This window comes from Notolepis coatsorum (genome assembly GCF_963971535.1).
Source record: "Notolepis coatsorum genome assembly, chromosome: 8".
NCBI classification, from domain to species: domain Eukaryota; kingdom Metazoa; phylum Chordata; class Actinopteri; order Aulopiformes; family Paralepididae; genus Notolepis; species Notolepis coatsorum.
In genome coordinates, this window is record NC_140172.1 from 11,102,941 (window position 1) to 11,110,784 (window position 7,844).

At 40.7% G+C, this 7,844-nt stretch overlaps 1 long non-coding RNA gene across 1 annotated transcript; it reads left to right on the forward strand.

The window, feature by feature from the left end:
- The first annotated feature begins 270 nt into the window (after nt 1-270).
- LOC311232859 lies at nt 271-6,899 on the forward strand. The gene is made up of 3 exons (XR_014619985.1): nt 271-322; nt 2,283-2,375; nt 6,787-6,899. It is a non-coding gene; the product is annotated as an uncharacterized lncRNA (long non-coding RNA).
- Nucleotides 6,900-7,844: the final 945 nt, after the last annotated feature.

Below are 7,844 nucleotides of genomic sequence, written 5' to 3' on the forward strand. Positions count from 1 at the left end.
AAGTGAGAACCGCCGGTGCCAAATAATTTTTTTTTAACTCCGATGACGTCGGACTTTAAAGCTATTGCGCTTCGTTGCCCCTTATATCTCGAATCGATCGCCAAATGTCCTGAATCAGTCACATGGTACGACCGGCACGTGAGGTTCACCGTCACCACACACGTCATCAACACGAGCCTCGATACACTCCACATAAATTCCTGGATTATTCAACAAACGCTTTGTGTGTTTACAGTGTGAAGTCTCTCTGTGGCAGAACTCTACTGGACCAAGACTTTCTTCTTGTGGAAACAGACACCAGACTGTGGACACCACAACATCTGTAAGTACAATTATGTTTACTTTGTTTTCCTCGGTCTTAATGCTCCTTCCTTGCAGCAGCGGCGCTCAAAAGGAGCCTTGAAGTTGTACAATCTGAGTCTCCTGAACATGGAGAGACCAATCCCAAGTTGATCGGAACTTTCTCAGCCGAGCTATAGTCACTTTTTCAGCACCTACTCCCCATGCGCATGCGCAGATTGCCCACAGAGTTTCGGGATTGTCCAGATGTCTAGGTTTATCAATCTGCGCATGCAGAGTTTTGGGAGTAGGTGCGGAAAAAATTACTATAGCTCGGCCGAGAAAGTGCTGATCGATTTGCGATTTGTCTCTCCATGTTCAGTGCCCAGTAGTTCAAAATCTTTAATCTCAATCAGATCCGATCCGATTTTAACCTCTTAACCTCTGAAAATCCGCCTAAAAATACACACCTAAAGCAAGGGCGGTCGGGTGGCATAGCAGAGATTGCGCTCGTCACCAATGCAAGAGGCTGCGGTCTCGACTCCCGGAGTCAGCATTGCCCTGCGGCTTGGGCCGGTCGTCATACTAACTCATTTGGCTGAGTTAGGGGGAGGGAAGTCGTGGGTGGTAATCTGGCGTTGTGGACAGCGACGCCTACAGGTCAGGTCTGGGCGCCTGCTCAGCGAAAGGCAGGAAATGGTGAAGGCAGCGTGACCTCCCACGCGTTACGCTTCACCAATGAGAGTCCTCGCTGCCAGGTGAGAAGAGAGCCACTGGCTGTCTCCACATGTGTCGGAGGAAGCATGTGGTGGACTTCAGGGTTCCCTTGTACCGACCAGTAGGAGGAACATGCGCACAACAACCAGGTAGGGGAGGGGGCATAACGAATTGGCATAACGACTAAATTGGGATGGGGAGAATAATAGAAAAATCTGGCAAAAATTGTTATGAAACACTGCAAATGTTTCTAAGGAAACTGAGGATAGGGCTACATATGGGATGATGACTCCGATGACAGTGGTGAGGATGATTAACATCAGTGTTGCCTGGGAAGTGTGGTGGTGGATGAGGGGTTTGGTGGTGGATGAGGGTGTGGACTGGGGTTTGGATGTATAGGGCGAGGGGATTAGGGTTATACAGTAGGTAGTGTGATTTGTTTGTATTTTTGTACCTGCATTCTATTTAGTTTTTAAATGGAAAATAAAAAGGTTAATGAGTAACTTATTGATTTGTCCATTTTTTGACATTATTCCAAATTAAGGGGATGGTGTAGTGTTTTGATTTAACTATCTTGATATAAAGTGTGTGGGTCTATTCTTTTTTTCATTATACTATCCACTGAACTGTTTTATGTGTACAACCTCAATCTTTAGAATATCTACATCCTGATCTGCACTGCACACCTTTTTAGAACTGTATGGTATTCTTTATTCTAGTCATCTTATTTTATTCTAAGCTAAAATTATCGTATTGCACTCCACACTTTTTAGAACTGTATATAGTCATCTTTATTTTAGTCATCTTATTTTTTTTCTATACTAAATTTATTGTATTTTATTATTGGAAGCTGCTATGGTCGAGGGACCACGATAAATAGATTTTCACTCTACTTGCTGTAAAGCACTGTGATCAATACATAGAACTATACTACCTGTCTGTGATCAGTACATACTTTATGTTGCATGGTTTAGAGAGCTAGGAGGCTACCTTACGCTCTAGCCTAAAGCTAACATTTCCTTTTTCCGTTTCAAACCTTTATTTCAACTTGTTAGGAAGTGGAGGTTCCCCTCATTTAGATTAGATTAGCTGTCATTATACAGCACAAGTACAGTACAAGAAGAAAGTTTGGCAGATGTAGGCCATTGTCGGTACATTATGAACCATGACACGACGGTATCTTTTTCTCTTAACCTGCTGTAAATTAGCCTTTAGTTTTTTTGGCAAATAATCCACTGTGCCCACCATGATGAATTTGTTTTGGGCATCTTTGTGTCAACGTCTAGAGAAACCCCTAATGGATTGTCCAGACGTCCACACGCTTTCCATCACCCGTGGCAACAAGGATGGTCTGCTGGACATAGACGAGCTTGCCAGAGGTGATCATTTTACCACTTAATTTACATTCCTTACATTCTTTAAAGTAATTTTGTTCTTAATTTCTATCATTCCTAAACACCTCGTGGATATCAATCAATCTACATTTTATTACGAACTCAGGGTCCATATAAAAGACGATATATAGAATAAATTACATATAAAAGCACCATAAAAACATAGTTTAAAAGATAAGAAAAGAAAATAATAAGTCTTACATAAAGACAACTGTCTCAGTGTTTCCTGGGATTGAAGGACAAAACCAAGATCTCATTTACAGTAATTTACCCGGCAAATACATTTCTACATAAGATTTCTTAAGACAGTTTGGGATGGAAGTCCTGCAGCCACAAACATCTTACTTGCACTACACCATCTAGCCCTCTTAAGTAATATTATCATGACATCATTATAAGATACTTGTTTCTGTAAGCTTGCTTTTTTGTAGTTTGAGTGCAGTATAGTGGTGTACAATATTCTCTGAACAGATATATCTTCACTACATATGTACACATAGTAAACTAACTGAGAGAACAGAGACATCTTCACTACATCTGTACACATAGTAAACTAACTGAGAGAACAGATATATCTTCACTACATCTGTACACATTCTGTACTAATCTTACTGAAGGAACATAGAATCAGTATTTTCCTCAACATGGATATAGTATTTTCCCCAACATATAGTATTTCCTCAACATAGATTTTTCTTCAACATAGATTTCCAAGATGTTAGAAGACAAAGTGTATTACAATGGCAGCATGTCTAACTGCAAAGGGCTAGATTGTGGCTTGCCACAGGCCAGCTGTCTTGGACCACTCCTGTATTATATATTCACAAATGACTTACCATCTACTTTGTGTAAAGCAAGTATACAAATGTACGCGGACGATTCCACACTGTATTATGCTGCAAACACTAGTGGTGATCTACACAAAGTTTTTATCTTCAGAGTTATATGCAGTAACTAATTGGATACAACTAAATAAGCTGGTATTAAACATCTCAAAGCCCAAATCAATTATCATAGGAACTAGTCACAAACTATTAGCCAATCCTACACTGAGTCTGCACTTGTCTGGTGAACCCATACAACAGGTTGATAAGGTTAAATGACTGGGAGTCATAATAGATAGTCGACTGACATGGGTAGAGCACATTGACACAGTGGCTAAGAAAATGGGTAATGGCATTTATATGGCAAGAAAATGCCGTCCTTATGTTCCAGCACATATTCTGGGACAGGTCGTTAAGTCCTTAGTTTTAAGCCACCTGGACTACTGCTCACCTGTTTGGTCCTCTGCATCTGACAGTGCACAGAGGAAACTACTAATGATCCAGAACAGAGCTGCCAGACTAGTCTTACATTGCCCCATAACAATGGACATAAACAGTATGCATAGGGAACTCTTATGGTTAGGGCTGGGCGATACAGCCTCTAAATGATATCACAATATTTTTTGGCTATGTCACGATACACGATGTACATCACGATATTTTGACATTTCCTCTAAAGCCCTTAAAAATGCTTGATTTAACCGTTTGAAGCCTACAGTCATGCCAACATGACAATTAAAATAGTCCCTGCAACATATGTCTGCATTAAACCATTCAAAAATAATTTTATTAAACATTGCTAAAAATCTAAAAGAGTAGTCTACTGACACACTAATACAGAAAAATGTTTATTAACATCTAAGACAATTTATATAAATACTTTCTTGGGTGCCTAAGACTTTTGCACAGTACTGTTTTCTATCCACTTCAGCCAAAAATACACGCACACTACTGTGAGAAAATAATAATCTTGTAACCAAGGAATGGTCCGCCTATGCCAGGGGTGGCCAACCAGTCAGAGACTAAGAGCCACAAAAATGACTGTGGTACCACAAAGAGCCACACCATATACCAGCGTTTCTCAACCTTTTTTTCAGTCATGGCACCCTTCATGTGTTTATAGGTCTCACCCTCTGGCCTCTGAAGTCTTTTTTATTTGGGCCTCACAGGGTTAAAAGTACCCTGTGAGACCCACAGTTGCAAAATTACAAAATCACTTTTAGCCATTTAAAAAAATTGTTTATTTAAAAAATGTTAAAGGGGAACTATTTTACTATTTCTTTCACTATTTGGGCACTTTTACACAATTCCTGTGAGAATTACCAGACGACCGCTCTACCTCCTGAGCCACTGTCTCCTCATGTTAGGAGTTGAGTTGGAATTCAGAATCAATACATGCATGTAATTCACGGTCATGACCTGAAACTATGAATGAATTATCATTGTATTTATATAGTGCTTTTCTAGACACTCCTAGCACTTTACAGTGTAGACCAGTGGTCACCAACCCGTCGATCGCGATCGACTGGTCGATCTTTGAGACCTTCCCTGTAGATCTTTCCCTGAAAAAAATAGTTTTTTGGTCTTTCCCTGAGAGTCCACATTACAGTTCTACTTTTGTTTTGATGTGAAAAGTGATGCTGCATACGATGACTGCACTTAGCACTGACTGAGAAAGTACATATTACAGTTCTACTTTGACAAACATATTTATAATTAGCATTTTCTAATGTTAATAATATGAGAGTCCACATTACAGTTCTACTTTTGTTTTGATGTGAAAAGTGATGCTGCATAAGAGGACTGCACTTAGCACTGACTGAGAAAGTACATATTACAGTTCTACTTTATAAAATGCTAATTGTAAATATGTTTGGCAATGTTAATAGGAGAAGGTCCACATTACAGTTCTACTTTTGTTTTGATGTGAAAAGTGATGCTGCATAAGATGACTGCACTTAGCACTGACTGAGAAAGTACACATTACAGTTCTACCTTATAAAATGCTAATTGTAAATATGTTTGGCAATGTTAATAATATGAGAAAGTCCACATTACAGTTCTACTTTTGTTTTGATGTGAAAAATGATGCTGCATATGATGACTGCACTTAGCACTGACTGAGAAAGTACATATTACAGTTCTACGTTGATGTTTTAATGCTGGACCAAAGCATTGCATGTAATTAGAATACAGGCAAATAAAAGTAATTTAGTTTAAAGTACAATCTTGGCTGTCTTTTTCTCTCAACGCTTCAATAGGTAGATATTGCCTTCACCAAAAAAAAATAAGTGATCTTGGGCTTAAAAAGGTTGGTGACCACTGGTGTAGACTAAATGGCCTCCTTCACCACTGGGTAGCACCCAACCACACTGGCACCAGCCACACATCACACTACACAAATGTTGTGGTCTTGGTTGACCAGGTGGAGAATGTCAGTCTGTTTGACACTGTTGTCTTGGTTGACCAGGTGGAGAGAGTTGGTCTGTTTGACACTGTGGTCTTTGTTGATCAGGTGGAGAGCATTAGAGAGTCTGTTTGACACTGTGGTCTTGGTTGATCAGGTGGAGAGCATTAGAGAGTCTGTTTGACACTGTTGTCTTGGTTGATCAGGTGGATTAAATGTAAGCTTAAGATTAACTTGTATTGATAAATCAATCAATATATTAAATTAATTGGCTCAAAATGTTACTCTGGCCTCTTATTTAAGTGTGTATTATTTATCTACTTGAACGTAATACCTTATCTACTAAATGTACTGAAAAAATGTATGTGACACAAAAATGCGTTTTTGAATTCTTGGCTGGTAAAAAATCTGCCTGGCTGGTAGTTTTTTAAATCGACCAGCCACCTTGGCTGTTAAGCCAAAAAGTTAATTTTGTTCCCTGAGTCCACGGCAATCCAGCGAGCCAGTGAGTTAGTTCATTTGTTACACTTGGTCTGACAAATGTTTGCTCTGAATCCCGTCATCTGGTCTAGTGTGGTTAGGCGACCCTGCTTGCTTGTACTCTGGGTAATGTTAGCGTGACCGGCGTTAGATTTAGTTTGCATGGTAGCTCCAACATGCTTGGCATTTAGGTGATAGTGTAGAAACGCTCCGGTGATGGGCAAAGTCTTTGCTCCACAAAGTGCACGCTACCATTCTCGTATCGACACTTCCATCTGTTTTTTTTTTTTATATCAAAACAAAACATCCCATTCAACAGGACAAGCAACGCAGTCTCAACAGATTTTTCCATGTTGGCTATAACTCTCTGACGTCACTCCATGCACGCTGTGCAACTGGATAAACGGTATGCCTGGAACTGAGAAACATTCTGCAGGGTCTGGAGTGCAAAAAGATTAAAGTGCGATAAAATGCCTAATCTTTCTTTACCTTTAAATTATTTCTAGTTAATCAAGGACAGATTCAACCACAATGTCATATTGCAGACAAATGCCTGTTGGGATTTATCTCAGTATTATGATCGCCAGGTTTCAATAACCGCCCTTGGAGCAGATTCACTTGAGAAATACAAACTGAACGAATGCTAAATCTGAACTCTTCATTGGTGTACTTCTCTCTTCTCCAGGTACAAGCAGAGATATGAATGAGTCAAGGCCTCACTGCTGTGACAAGTGTGGAAAGCGCTTCATCAAAAAGGCTGCTTTTCTAAAACACCAGCGCATTCATACAGGGGAGAAGCCGTACTACTGTGACCAGTGTGGATCGCGCTTCAGTCGGTCTGAACACTTAAAGATACACCAGCGAATTCATACAGGAGAGAAGCCTTACCACTGTGACCAATGTGAGAAGAGCTTCAAGACCTCTGGAAAATTAAAGAATCACCAGCGCATTCATACAGGAGAGAAGCCGTACTACTGTGACCAGTGTGGATCGCGCTTCAGTCAGTCTGGACACTTAAAGACACACCAGCGAATTCATACAGGAGAGAAGCCCTACCACTGTGACCAGTGTGAGAAGAGCTTCAGTCAATCTGGAGATTTAAAGAGTCACCAGCGCATTCATACAGGAGAGAAGCCGTACTACTGTGACCAGTGTGAGAAGAGCTTCAGTAAATCTGGATATTTAAAGACACACCAGCGCGTTCATACAGGAGAGAAGCCTTATAACTGTGACCAGTGTGAGAAGAGCTTCAAGACCTCTGGAGAGTTAAATGTACACCAGCGCATTCATACAGGAGAGAAGCCCTACAACTGTGACCAGTGTGAGAAGAGCTTCAGTCTATCTGGAAACTTAAAGAAACACCAGCGCATTCATACAGGAGAGAAGCCATACCACTGTGACCAATGTGAGAAGTGCTTCAGTCAATCTGGAGATTTAAAGACACACCAGCGCATTCATAAAGGAGAGAAGCCTTACTACTGTGACCAGTGTGGATCGCGCTTCAGTGAGTCTGGCAGCTTAAAGATACACCAGCGCATTCATACAGGAGAGAAGCCTTACCACTGTGACCAATGTGAGAAGAGCTTCAAGACCTCTGGAAAATTAAAGAATCACCGGCGCATTCATACAGGAGAGAAGCCTTACTACTGTGACCAGTGTGGATCGCGCTTCAGTGAGTCTGGCAGCTTAAAGATACACCAGCGCATTCATACAGGAGAGAAGCCGTACTACTGTGACCAGTGT